Below are 13,761 nucleotides of genomic sequence, written 5' to 3' on the forward strand. Positions count from 1 at the left end.
TGAAAGTATGAATGGCATCCGAGTTCTGGGAGGCTAATGCTCATTCAAAAAAACAACCCAGGTTTTTCTATCCAAGAGCAGCAAGGAGCCAAGGAAAACACCAGAATGTATTACCAGGACAGGTAAAATCTCCTCCCTGTGAGYTTTGCACAGCCCCAGCAGCACTGTTTTTTCCTCAGGCTGTGTGATAGGAGCAGCCTCACTGCCCAAATCTCACCTCCCCAGGCAGGCACAAGCTGTCCTCCCTCTGAATCCAGGGCAGAGCAGACACTCTCGGCGCCAGGGCGACAGGAAAACCACGACAGATTGCTAAAGAGGATGGCATGTTGTTTATGGGTTGTGTTCCTAAAGTTTGGACAGAACTGAGGAGAGATCAGTKGTAATTTATTGCTCGATTCTCCACATTTCCACTCAGCTTTGCCCTTAACTATGCTCATCAGGCAGCTTTTTAGCCTATTCACTTGAATTCCTCCACACACACAATAAAGTTTAAAACCTACCACTTGTTCTGCAGCTTTTCAGACAGCCTGGTGCTAAAGCTTTTCTCCCAAATTTCTCACTAAAGCARCCACAGCAACAGAGGAGCAAAAAATATCCGACCTTGAAGGGTGAGCAMGTCACTCAGCCACTTTAGCAGGTCCCTGCAGTTGGACTTACTAACCTTTGTACCTCCACACCCCGAGGGTGCAGAAGCTGCCAGAACTGCCCCACAACTGAGCCATGCAGAGCCCAAGAGTGTCACACTGGTGCTCTCACCACATTTCCACCCATGCTGAATGAGGTCTCAYAGCAACTCAGAGAAGAGGGAATATRTGCATGGAGGTGAWRGCACAGGACAAAGACAAGAAACCTCAAAATAAATTAATTCCRAAAATTTCCTATAGYAGTGTGTCACTAAAGGTTTCCTGCAAGAACATAYGAAATTCATGGTAAGAATATTAACCTTGTTCATATTAGAATTTCCTTTCCACTACAAAAATAAATCAGGCAAAGATATTCTTAGTCTGAGCACCATAAAAGTGACTTTATCCGGACTTATTTTTAAATGTATATTTAAGGGATGAGAACAAAATTCTTCTGCCAACAAAGACAGGTATTAACCCAAGAGAATCTATTTAGTTTCACACTTCTCAGCCAGACAAGATTTGACTCAAGTATGTGCACGCTGTCCTTTACCCTGTTGCGAAAGGAACAAAAGAAGAGGAAATGACTAATCAAAGCAGCAGCACATTAATATATTTTGGTATGTGGAAAGGAAAAATTGTAGCTGTATTTTTAACATTCCCAACAGGAGAATGCAGTGCCATACGTGCACCAGCCTCCACAGAGGCTCGGCAGCTCCCGGGAGGGAAAATAAAAAAAAAAAAAATAAAGTGAAGTTGTGTCCCAAAGAAAAGTTCTGTATTTTCCATTTCCCAGCATGAGCTCTGCTGGAATGAGAGCCTGGAAAGGAGGCATGGCTGGGGCCAGCAGCAATGCCTGAGTGATAACAGGTGCACTTTGCCTGAACTGTAGAGAAAACCCAGCCTGAAGAGGTGCCCCAGAGGGAAAAGGTGAGAGTTTCTTGGAGCACTGCCACCARCAGACACTCCTGCAAATCCCATTGCCACCCTGCTCTGCTGGGTGCYCTCATCCATCAGCTGATAAGAGACAGGGGAATAGAAGTGTCTCTGTGTCCCAGGTGGCAYCCAGCAAGTCACAGCTCACCCACGTGCCATCCATCCCACACCACCTCCAGCTTAATTCCCCCAAAGTCCTCAAAGCTCTCCACTTCCTGAATGAGCAAAACACAGCAGCTTCACATCTTTCCTTGCAGTTACTTTATCACTGYAGCCACTGAGCCAAGCCACTGATGTCCCAGTTCAACTGGATTTAACAAGTGGTTTTTAATCCTCCCATGCRAAGTTCTTTGGGGCAGCCACGGTAACAGGCTTGCTCAGAGCAACAGGGCAGGAGCCTGAAGGACTACTGTGATAAACCCAAAATTAGAGCTTCCAAACCCCTTCCCAAGAGAGATCAAAACCAATCAAATCCAGCAACAGCCCAGTTATTTGTGCAGTGGGATGGCACAGCACAAAAGCTTTGCTCRCTCAGGAAGAGGAGCTGGACCGCTGCCTGTCTGTCCGGCTCCAATTGTTCCCACATTTTGTAATTAAGGGCTACAATTCACCCTTTTTCCAATGCCAAACCCCAAAAGGCTCATAACAAAACCATTTTAAATACTAAATGGGAAACTACTGCTGAATCGACTGTAATGGTTCAGATTCCCTGCCCTTGCTCCAACACTGTTGGATGCAAGGAGATACAGAGAAACTAATATTTAATGTTCTTGTAGAGAGATTTGTGCTCAGCCACCCCCTAACACAGCCAGAAGTCTGAAGCTTAAGCAGGTCTTTACGCTGGTATCACAAAATGACAACCCTGGTCATTCCAGCAACAAGATTTTCCCATTATTTCTGTTCAGTGTGCTGTTCCACACAGCTATACAAAGAGGTTGGACCACTGACAGAAAAAAAAGAGCTTCGTTAACCTCTCAGTGACTCGACAATGCCATTGTTGAACAGCAAGGGACAAAAGGAGAAGCCAGCAGCAGACAGATGCTCTCATCTGTCCGAATTCCTAGAGGAAAATGAAATTGAGCTGCGCTGAGAACAGGCTACAAGTTAGWGGAGAGTTGTTAGCTCAAAGGGAAATCAAAACTTCAGTGATTGTGAATCATATCAGATCTAGATGCTTTCATGTGGTTTCTTCTAACTACCTGGAGTTTCAAGACACTATTTATCRCACACATTATGCCTAAGCAGCTGAGTGATTTCAGTTGTCTCTAAAGGGAAAACGTGTGATTGCTGTATCAAAATTACTGTCAGTATGCCACSGATGTAGCTAAATGAGAGCAGCAGAAAGCAGCAAGTGAAACAAGATTGCTGYACCCCATCATCAGGCTGAGTCTTGGTAAATCTTCAGCTGGAAAGGGAGAGAAATCAACAGGGRGGATTTTTCTCCCTCGTCACCACACACAGTACAATAAAAGAATGGGGGTGAAGTACCCATYAGTTAAACAACCAAAGTTCACAGAGTGATCATAAATTTACAAATATGCCAAGAGTTCAAAACTCAGGAGTATGCAGTTAGTTTCTCAACCCCGAGATTTTAAAAGGGCAGCTGCAGTTTAGGCTGGATGACAAGAGGAACAGAGACTCATTATAGAGAAGTTAAAGTTCCTACAAGCTGACAGCGGCATCATAAATAGAGTTATCACCAACATGCACAGCACAASTACCAAACTAGAATTTAGGGAGTACTACAAGGCTGGAATTACCTCCTCTTCAGCCTACGCAGCCGGGTAAGCACTGCATCAGCAGATCTATTTTTGCTTTTAATACTCTACACCACACTCGTGGGTCAGAAAGACACAAAACACTGGAAAATGCGAMCAGCCAGGCTTGAGCAGGCATTATTTGATCCCCTCCCTTCCCCTGTGCAGGAACAGCTCTGCTGCCCTGAGTTACACCCAAGGAACAGGGCCATGCCCCGTGGATTGGCTTCCTCTGCTCCCACCTTGCAGGGAGGGGTTGAAGCCAGAGGACAATGCTGGCGTGGGAACAAATGGGCAGCAATGGGCCACGGCTGCATTTTGGCTGCAAGTCGGGAAAATGCTCTCAATCCTCAACTCAGCGAGGTGCTCAGTGCTCTAATGGTCAATCTGCAGCCTCTGTGCAGAGCAGGGGCGCTGTATTTTATTTCACTCTTTTGCTGGTAGCAATCAATGAGTTTTAATCCATACTCGCATTAAGAACAGCACCACCAAAGAGGGTTGGATTTTATTTCAACTGTGCATTAAATTTAAAATCATTTACCAGATTAAAGCATTGTTCACACTCTATTTACAAACCCTTTAAACATAGGGAATGTTTGGAGGTAKGCTCAGGGCTGAATTGGTGATGGGCCTTCTACAGCACCAATATTTTTTAACTTCCTGCTCCAGCTGAAGGCTAAACAAACTTCCATCACCAAAACTTCCACAGTAGATATGAGTTCTCTTGACTGCTCCATAGCAAAGCTGTCCTTCAACATTTATCCTAAAGCCCATTATCAGGYAGGCATAAAGACAGCATTTCTATATCCAAGCCAGATCCCTCATGCTGTAGAATATGGTGCTGTTAATACTCTTAGAAATAAAGTTCCAAAATGGAACAAAAGAAGCTTTCGAAGCAATCCCTGCAGCACTGGCACTATACAAGTTACACCAGTGCATTTCAAAGCATAAACTGCATCATGAGCTGTAACTCTTATTTAAAAGCACAATATGAAGTTTTAGAAATTGCTGTTGAACTGTGGTCGTTTCCCTGCTGAGGCAGGTGAAGTGTTAAGGTCATTTTCTGCTCTCCTTTGAGGCACTGCATGTATCTCATTTATCGAGGGCAGCACTAAAAGCTCACCTCATCATCCACCTGAAACACCTCCTGCACTCCAACAAGAATTTCACTGGCTGCAGCTCCACTGAGATGCCATCCTTTCACCTTCCAAAGCAAGGAGATGTGCTCCTAAACAACAGCACCACACATCCCTCCCCACAAGGCTTCTTTTCACCCTGTTAACCTCTCTGTGCTTCACTGCCCAGTCTGCTGAAGGCACTCACAGCTGAAGAAATRATCCACAGTTGGTGTCATCTCATGGTGTCATCACCCGGATCCTTTAGGCTCTGGCAGCAGCTTAAGAAGGTCACATGTCCTCAGGAATCAGTGCAATGCTTCAGCAGACCCCAAGGCAGAATTTGCATCTTAAAACACCCAGAGTAAAGGACGAGACTCCCCTCCAGCAGCAGGGGAAAGGCTCCAGCTCCTCCCCAGACTTGTTAAACACTTGAATCACACCTGGGCCACATGGTGAAGGAGTTTTCTTTTACCACTTTCCTCATGGTAAGGATACCCCAGGTGAGTGATGCTGAGAGCTGCTAATGTTTCTCTGAGCAGCAGCAGCCCTGTGGATGCTGCAACACTCCTTACTGGTTCCAGTTCCACAATCCAGCTCACTGCAGAACCCCAAATATAGTGCAATGTCGAGAGTTGGACAACACCACACAAGAACCCCGCAAAAGGTATGTTCAAAGCACATCTCTAAAGGGTTCCTGCTTCTTTCCACTTGTGACAATAAAGGACCAAGACTGTAGGAGGAGTTTCCCAAAGGAACTGAAAACAGTAAAATGCATATTTGAAACAAGCCTTGAGTTCAAGTCAAGAAACAAAAACCCCCGAATTTTCCCCCAAAATGGCCTCCTAAGCACACACTCCCACCCCAATGTGCTCAGCACTGATCTGAWCTCAAGAACATGCCAGGCTGTTAAAAAGGCCTAAAAATGCTCAGCARCAGAAATGCAGAGTAATTGAGGTCATTTCTCTCACGCTTCTCTGGGTTCTCACTCCCTTTGCTTTGCTGTCCCGCAATCTGCTCCTCCTTTGGCGTGCAAGAATTGAACAAACACTTCACTGCAACCACTAAACTTATTTGCCCTCAACTTAAATTACATCTCAAACTATAATCCAGCAGCCTGTAATGTCAAGCAGGGACTAAAAAGCTACTTAGAAACAGGTACACCAAACCTGAAGCCAAGAAATTCTTCTTTTGACACACAAACAGCACGGAAAAGGAGGTAGAAACTTGGAGATGGAGGATGGGGGAGCCAAAAAGCCAGGATTGTAATGGAAACATCTGATCAAGAATTTTCACAAGCCTTTAAAACTTCTGAAACCCAACCCCTTCGCCAGCACTTCTCACATGCCTCAGACTGCAGACCATGTTATGCAAGTTCTAATTGTGCCTCCAGAACCCTCCCTCCCACCCACAGGCTCTACACCTCAGCAAATCCATGTGCTGAAGTACACTGAGGTAGAGAAGAAGTGTACCTGCTCCTCCCACATCTGGCCTGGGGTGCTGCTGCCTGTGCATTGAAAGCCTGGCCTTGTTGCTTCCTTGAATCAGCCTCTAACCCCATCAAAAGGTGCTAAAAAAACCCTCTGGTTTTACATACACACACCAAGCTGTAAAAAGGTTCACTAAATTTAGCACGTAACCCAATGCTAGTGGTAGTRTAGCACAGGCTGAAGACATGGAAGTGACCTTAGATGAAGGTAACAAGGGAAAACTGACAGCACTCCCATTGAGCTGCTGTGGGAAAGCACTGAGAACCCAATAAAATCCTARCAAAACCCCCATAAATCCTCTGTGCAGCTTGGTGGTTTCCAAGGCTTTGAGATGCCACCTCTGCCTCTCTTCWGCACAATGCTGCTTGTTGTCCACGCTGGGACAGGCCTGGGAGGAACTTTCTCACTACACTGAACGGGCAATTCTCCACAGGCTTGGGGAAGTGAAGCTTGATGGACCTCCACCATCACTGGTGTAAATACAAAACCAGGCACCATGAAGAGAAAAAGCAATCCAGTCCTTTGTTCTTCCATTAGAGCCAGAGCCACACGTGCTGCCGATAGGAGCTGAACCAAGCAAAAGTCAGTAGGTGTGATGTGGGATACAGCACTGAGCTGTAAACTCAATTTTCTGCCAGCTCCCAGCACCCTGAGAACTGCAGACACTGCCTGCTGCAAGGACAGGACACATTCAGTCTCCCTGGAGAACAGCAAATTAAAAGAGGCAAAAGAGTTCCCACCAAGTCCTGGAGAAAAGGGCCCTTCCCAGCACARCAACCTAAACTCTGATCACTTCCCAGATCTGCAAATACCCTGAGAAAGATGCAGTGGGTATGAGCTGCTGTAGCCATGGTGATGCTCTCAGGTACACCTGGAGCTGAAGCAGAGAAGAGCAGCAGAGCTGCTGCACCTGGTTTCATRTACCTGCTTTAGGTCCTCACATGATAATACAGGCAATGCCTGCATGAAAACCAAGCTGGGATGTCCACATTCAACATTAAGCGATGACTTAGTAGGCAAAGCACCACTAAACACCAAGTAGCCTTTCCATCCAGTTTGGGAGGCAGGAAGCAACATCAGTTTCTGGGGCCAGGCTTGGCCTCCCACCCATACACAGAGGAGACCCTGAAAGGAAGGGCCACATGGGAACAGTCCTGGTTGGTGCAGGAAAGCAGCCTGATGTCACATCACAGAAGGGTTTGGGCTGGAAGGACCTTAAAGATCATCTTRTTCTAACCCCCTTCCATGSGCAGGGACACCTTCCACTATCCCAGATTGCTCCAACCCTGTCCCACCTGGCCTKGAACACTTRAGCCATAACTYCTCTGGGCAACCCGTGCCACAGCCTCACCAYGCTCASAGAGAAGAATTCCTTCCTAATATCTAATCTAAAYCTCTCCTCTTTTAGTTTAAATCCATTCCCCCTTGTCCTGTCACTATCTGACAGTGCAGCCAGGGGTTCAGGTGGGACCAAGAAAAAGGCAMCACCAGCTGCTCTGCTGGTGACCTYGTGACATCTTCACCTGCAGGTGCTTGGCCTCTGATTTCCCATCTGTAAAACRGGCAGTAAGTGCCATGCCAGAGCCTGGCAGGGAGAAATATCCATGTGAGCCAAATGCAAGACACCAGCTCCAACAGTTCTGCCACCCAGCACTTCCCACCCAAGGCTTGGGAACCATTCCTCCACTAAAYTGGACTTTTTAATTTGCCCTCATCAAGTGTAGACTTTCCAACTTAAAACCTCTCAGCAAATATGCTGGGAAAGGAAAGCAGTCGTGGCAAGTGGWCAGATCAAACCAGTAACAATAAAATTAGGAGCTGACTGATGTTATAGGCTCTCTCATGAGTCAGTCATGATYTGGTCCAATCCTGGTGAGTTCCCTGAAGAGCTGCACCTTGTGCAATAGCTTAGTCATCATCTTCCTTGACAGCTACGCACTTGCAAATAGATTATGAGTCCACTCACATTTTCCCATGGAAATTTTCCCCTCTGTCCTACTACAAGCAGGACGGAGCAGAGCGGTGCCAGCCTAGGAGTGGGCAGCTTGTCCCTTGCAGGGGAGGAGATAAAGCTTTTATCTCCCAGACTCAACAACTTCCTTCCTGTGTGGTAGCAGGCGGACAAAAGACACCTTTTCACACCACAGACAGGAACAAGATGTACTAAAATTTGTCACAACCCTGAAATAAAATACCCTGCTTACCCATTTTCAGTCCATACGGGAGAGTGTAAAACAGAATTAAGCCAGCTTTTTTTCTACAACAAACCTGCAGGGTGAGATTTGGAAGCAAAAGAATAAGGAGCCCAAAATAACTCTGGTTGAGTTTATATTGCTCTGGCAGCTAAGCAAAAGYTGCTAACACTGGACTGAGGTACTTCCCCTCTGCAGGATGAGAACTGAATTGTTTTTGGAAGCACCATGAATCACGGGCATAAATATACCAGGCTTGAAGAGCCTYTGACACCCACGTAATTCTGAACTCCAGCTTGATTTTCCCTGGGTCATTCAATACATGCTCAGCAAGCTGGACAYCAGACAGGCAGGCTGAGAAGGTCAGCTACTCAATTAATAGGTGTAATCCAAAAACGAGAACTTGTGTCTTGCTAGATGATATCAACACACCTCTTCCGAGAGAAAAAGAGCCTTTCTGATGCTCCATTAGTYATTCAGCTACAACTTGAAGGAAATCAGGAGTTTTGCTCTGTTTCCTCAACTTCACAGCATAAAAGGGCTTAAAGATGCTTCCTGCAGCAGGGGAGCTGTGATGCAGTGGCTCCAGCAGAGCAGTGATTTGCAGGATTGCCTGGCTGCAAGCTGATCCAGACAGGAAAGCCAGGCAGCGGGATCAGCCAGAAGGAAGAGTGTCCAATGGAAAAAGATAAAAACAAACCTGCAATAGCTGTTCCCCAAATGTTACCACTACTGAAAATTTGCACACCTGACGGCGACCACAGCAAAGAGCCATTAACACAAGCAGAGGGCAACACTATTTATAATAGGGATTATTAGTGCAAGAAAATGAGTAGCTTGTCCACATGACTGATTTACAAACACTTTCTCTGAGTTATAATGCAGCCCCAGTGATGTAGAAGCAAAGATGAGCTTTCATTTGAAAAAGAAAAAAATTRCCATTCCTGTAAATAAATCTCCTTGGAAAGAAATGAGGAAGAAACAACTTTTACTTCTCTTCAGTAACAGCAGTTTAGAGCAGTGGATTTTTGATCAGCAGGTTGGCCACAAAGCACTAACAAAACCAGAGAACACTGCAGAAAAGAAGGAGACCTGCAAAGAASTAACTCTCAACTCTCTTGATAACCCCACAAACCTTACAGTTTCTGCCCCTCTGCTCTCCTTCCCACCCCATGCTCATTGCGCAGCAAAAACTCAAGGCTTGAAGCAGCCAAACTATTCCTCTGCAGCATACAGAGGCAAGGAGACARTGTTCTCTATCTGYGTTAGTCAGAGATTGTTTCCAGAGTTTTCATGTGCACACACAAGAGACACTATCCCCCTTTTTCCCTGTTTTCTACAGTACCTAAGAGACTTTAAAAAACCCTCACCTCTAGCTAAATTGGAAGCATTAAAAAGGATCACAAGATTTGCATTCTTCAGCACCTCAGATTATTAGAGTTTCCACTGCCATGATTTCCCCTTCCAATTCCCCACCAAGTTTCAATTAAAGAATTTTCATATTTGAGTGGACTTTGGCATTTCTTGTACCAGGACACTGACAAGATGGCAAGGCAGCAGAACTTRTGCACTCTCAGGAGATCTCTGTTTAATTCTGTTTATGGAGAGATCCTGCACCAAGCCTGCCCTCTGCCCAGGACCTATATTTAGGGACTGAGCTGACCCGACCATGCCCCCGTAAGCTCATTTATTGAGATTCACTTATTCATTCTAATATAATCTAATTAGATGCAGCAGTCCCRTACACAGGCATGGCATTGACCAGGAGAGGATGAGTTCAAACACAGGGAACCCAGCCCAGGTGCTGCTTAGTTCTCACACAGAGGGGAAAAAAACCCTTGCAGAGAAATGGCAGGAATTGCAGATGTCTCAGAGCAGCACTTGGATCCACTCTGCTTCTCCCCTCCACCAGGTAAATAACAATTCCTAAACTGGAAGGAGCAGCAGCAGAATCCAGATCAATGTACGGTGCTTATCGATGTGATGGCTGCTGCTCCTGCTCTGAAATCACTGGAAAAAGAGGGCATTAAAAAAAAAAAAAAAAGCAGGAATCAGTCTCTCAGGCAGTGCCCACGCCAGCAGGCACAGATGTGTTCTCAAACTACAGACCACAGGCATCAGCCTGGAAAAAGTGCCAAAGAGTCCACATTGTAAGAAAATACTTTAAAGGCTTCATTCTGGCAAGAAATAGGAAGTTTTCAAAGCTCCCAAGTACCCTCTCTCCTGCCACCAGCTGTAGTTCAGGCATGCGAACAGGAAGAAGCTTTTACATTTCTAAAAACACAAATAAATACTACTTTTTTTTAAAAGTCCCCATGTGTTTTACTTGCTAGGACATCTTGTATAACGATGAGAGGAGAAGCAGATTCCTAGGAGTCATGGGCTGGTAATTCTCCAATTTATCATCTCCATAGTTTATGCACAGTCATTAACAAGAAGTGATTTGTCTGGGACAGATTTAGCCCAGCAACTCCCTGTCTCGTTAGCCTGAAACAATCACCMGAGGAATGTCAAAAAGTTTGTGAGCTTAGTGCAGTGAGCAGCCCCCTCCARAATATTCCCACTTTTAAAAATAATCTAATCCTGCTGCTTTGCCACTGCAGAGCAGGAAGTTTAAGAGCTAAACACAGACACATAAAATTMCCTTTATATTAAAAAGGTTCTGATGGGTAAAGGAAAAAGGTTGTCACYGACAAGGAAATCCTGAGAATATCGATCAGAGAACAACGCAAGGAGACTTAAAGACTTTGACTTGTTTAACCTATGAAAACAAGGGGTCAAGAGGGGATCCGATTGCTCTAATTACATCAGGGAGGGAAAACAATCATTTAACCCAAATGGAAACACTAGAACCAAAAACAAATTACACAAATAGGCCATGAACACAGTGAGAATGGAAATTCAGCGACTGCTCAAGACTTAGAGGAGGTTCTCCAGCAGCTCTCCCGCAGAGATGGGGACAAAGAATAAACCGATCAAGTTTCACCTTGGAAGTAGCTGTGTTATGAAAGGCATCCACAGCATGGATGGATGCTAAAAACCAGGAAACTAAACCTGATTTGGGTTGCTGCCACAGCTTTTGGAGTGAAGAGCGGGATGAARAATTACCTCCTGCTGCCACTCTGCCTTCTGCTTCCTCCCCATCCCTCTGGGACAGCACAGGGGGTATTCACAGTATTTACTCGGGCACGTCRCTGGGGTATGACCAGGGAACTAAACTTGGGAGCTGAAGTCTCACAAAGTCAATGGTGAGAGGTGGGAGCCTTGGCAGCAGCAGGGGAAGGGATTAGGAGCAACCAAGTTTGATGCTTAAAATAAAACACATGTCCTGTCCCCCATGTCCTCACACTTAAGGATTTTGGGTATAGAGTAAACACAGATATGGCATCACCTCAGAAATTCATAGGGAATTCCAGCTCCTAAGGGATTTTTTTTTCAGCCCTGGGTTTACAGCACCCAGGGTTAAGAATGATCAGACATTTTTGAGCCATAACCACCAAATCTCCAAGAGCAAGAGCAGATGACGCAAAGAAAAGCTGTTACAGAGCTAACCAAGCAACACCACAGCTTTCCASAGGCTTGAGCAAGTCCTTCCCTTTTCTTCAAGGGGTTTCAAAAACAAAACAGTCATCAGGTTTGTAACAGTGGTTTTGTGACGTTGAGGGATAAAAGGTTAAATTAAAACCTAATTGTGTCCTTCAGATCCTACTGCTGCTATTTCTGAGAGCAGAAAGAATTTTCTTGAGAGCAGCTAGAAAAGGGGGATGATAGGAAAAAAATCTACCAAAAAAGGTATTTGGTAATAACTCTACCAAAGAATTAGTGTTACTCTCCAATCCCCAACCTTTCGCTGCTGCAGTTACACACAAAAGTTATTTTAATCACAGTATGCAGAAAGCAGCATCAGCATATGAGGCAAGAGAAAAAATATGTGGTAAAGCGAGTTGCATGGCCTGTTCGCGGGCAGAAATTACAGCACAGTTACAGGCAAGAGGTCCACGAGGCAGAGAAACGCTTCCAGCCCAAGCCAAATAGGAGAATGATAGTGATCCACCAGGAGAAGAGGCAAGGAAAATATCTGAAAGGAGGTGGAACACAAGAATTGAATCCCATCTGAACTTTTGCAGCAGTCAGTTTGGACTGCCCAGCRGGAGAATTTTGCCTTGTCATAGGTAAAGAGATGTCAAATAGAATASTTATGTCTACTAAATACCATTTGTGCTGGTGGGCAGAGGCAGCAATGAAAACATTAAAGGAATGGGAGGAAAAAAAGGGAGAATTTTAAACAGAAAAAAGCTACAGCAGGGTATCAGCTCAGCTCCTCTTCCACAAAACAAGAAATTATCTTCGAGGCTTTCTAATAGGGACCTCAAAATACACAGCACAGCCTTTGGGGAAGGGTGGGGGGGAAGTAAAGGTTATAAAATGACAAACCTAAAGCACACGGGTGGATGCACATCACTAGAGAGCAGAACTTGTCACTGTCTAATGCAGAAAATATGCTAAGCTACGTTATTCTTAATAACCACCTACTCAATTAAAATACTTCATCAATTGAAGGCAGCTGGGAGGTACAAAAGGTGTAGCTTTACCACCTTAACTCCTGTTTCCTCCTCAGTAACTTGCACGCTGGAAAARGGGAGTAAGCTGTGAGTAGAGGAGAGGTGATAGGGGCATTAACACCTCCAGGGTTAACACAGCCACKCACAACCGATACCGGGGCTCTACCAAAGGGCACAGAAATAAAACAGCGCTGACAACATCACCTGTGAAGGCTGAGAGCAGCATTTGCGAGCATTTGACACCAGTACAGGCATCCAAGCCGGGCCAGCCCGCGGTAATGAAGCGCAATGCTCATTAAAGCTCGAACGGCCACCCGGGCGCTGCAGCACCCGCCGCTCGCCAAACCTCACCCCACAACCACGGGGAACGCTCCGAAATCACATTTTGGGCATCAATTCTCGCCCAGCCGCCCTTGGGCGGGCGGTTCAACGCAGCGGGCTCCGGGAACACCGCGGACCCGGCGTGCTTGCCCCGCTTCACCCGGCTCTGGGGAGATGCGCTCCGGAGGCACCGGAACCCCACGGGAGCCCCACCGGACCCCCCGACCCCACAGCAGCGGCCTTTCCCCGGAGTGTGGCCGCACCCGGACCCCCCCCCCCCGCCCCYACCCCGGCCGGGCCGCAGCCCCGGGCCCGCCGCGGCCTGTGCTCCGCCGCCCCTCACCGRGAGGCCCCGGCCCCGCTGCGACYCCGCGGCGCTCCCCGGGCAGAACTCACCGAGACAGCGGCGGTCAGGGCAGGGCCGTGCCGGGCCGGGGTTGAGGGACGGAGCGGGAGCGGCCGGTGGCTGCGCGGCGCGGGCGGCAGGAAGGGGAGGAGGCGGCCCCGCACGTCCGCCGCGCCTGCGGCCGCCCCCCCGCGCGTTAAAGGCACCGGCACCGCCCCGGCACGGAGCCCCCGACACCGCCCGGCCCTGGCCCACCTCCGGGGGGGTGCGGGGGTGCCCCGGGAGCGCCCCGGGAGCGGGGAGCGCCCGCCCGGCTTTGCCACGTGTGTGGGGGCATCGCCCGGAGCCGCCCGTGCGCGGGGGGATCGCCCCCCGAGCTCCCCACGTGGGGATCCCTCACCCGCTCCGGAGAGTCACCA

General features: G+C 47.2%; 1 protein-coding gene across 1 annotated transcript in view; it reads right to left on the reverse strand.

Annotated features, from left to right (window-relative positions):
- The window catches only part of KTN1 (kinectin 1), a 74,261-nt gene extending 60,773 nt beyond the window's left edge, over positions 1-13,488 (reverse strand). The window contains exon 1 of the mRNA XM_057373214.1: positions 13,393-13,488. The gene's annotated coding sequence lies outside the window, so the exon portion shown is untranslated. The remainder of the gene's footprint in view (positions 1-13,392) is intronic.
- Between the last annotated feature and the right edge of the window lie 273 nt (positions 13,489-13,761).

Source organism: Malurus melanocephalus, unplaced genomic scaffold (assembly GCF_030028575.1).
Source record: "Malurus melanocephalus ecotype Western Australia unplaced genomic scaffold, MMel_1.1 scaffold_190, whole genome shotgun sequence".
NCBI lineage: Eukaryota > Metazoa > Chordata > Aves > Passeriformes > Maluridae > Malurus > Malurus melanocephalus.